The sequence below is a fragment of the Vombatus ursinus genome, unplaced genomic scaffold (genome assembly GCF_900497805.2).
Source record: "Vombatus ursinus unplaced genomic scaffold, bare-nosed wombat genome assembly UNPS02014789.1, whole genome shotgun sequence".
NCBI classification, from domain to species: Eukaryota; Metazoa; Chordata; class Mammalia; order Diprotodontia; family Vombatidae; genus Vombatus; species Vombatus ursinus.
The window spans coordinates 13918269-13918589 of NW_020954567.1; positions in this window are offsets into that span (position 1 = coordinate 13918269).

Below are 321 nucleotides of genomic sequence, written 5' to 3' on the forward strand. Positions count from 1 at the left end.
TGTCTATCTGTCTCTGTCCTCTTTCTCTCTTTTTCTGGTGCTGAGCCAGCCTTAACTTTCTTGTGCTGTAGGGGACAAGCAAAGCTAACTGAGCCTTTTCTTTCCCCCATCAGTGTACACACACACACACACACACACACACACACACCCACCCACACACACACACACACACCGAACCACCCTCTCACTCCCTTTCTCGTAGGTACATGGCTTCAAGTATAACGTTCTCTCAACACCCAGCTTCATCTCCAGGAGAGTGCCAACAGTTTCTTTCATGCGCTTACTTCCCAGGGACAAAATATTCACTCTGGGGAAACCCAA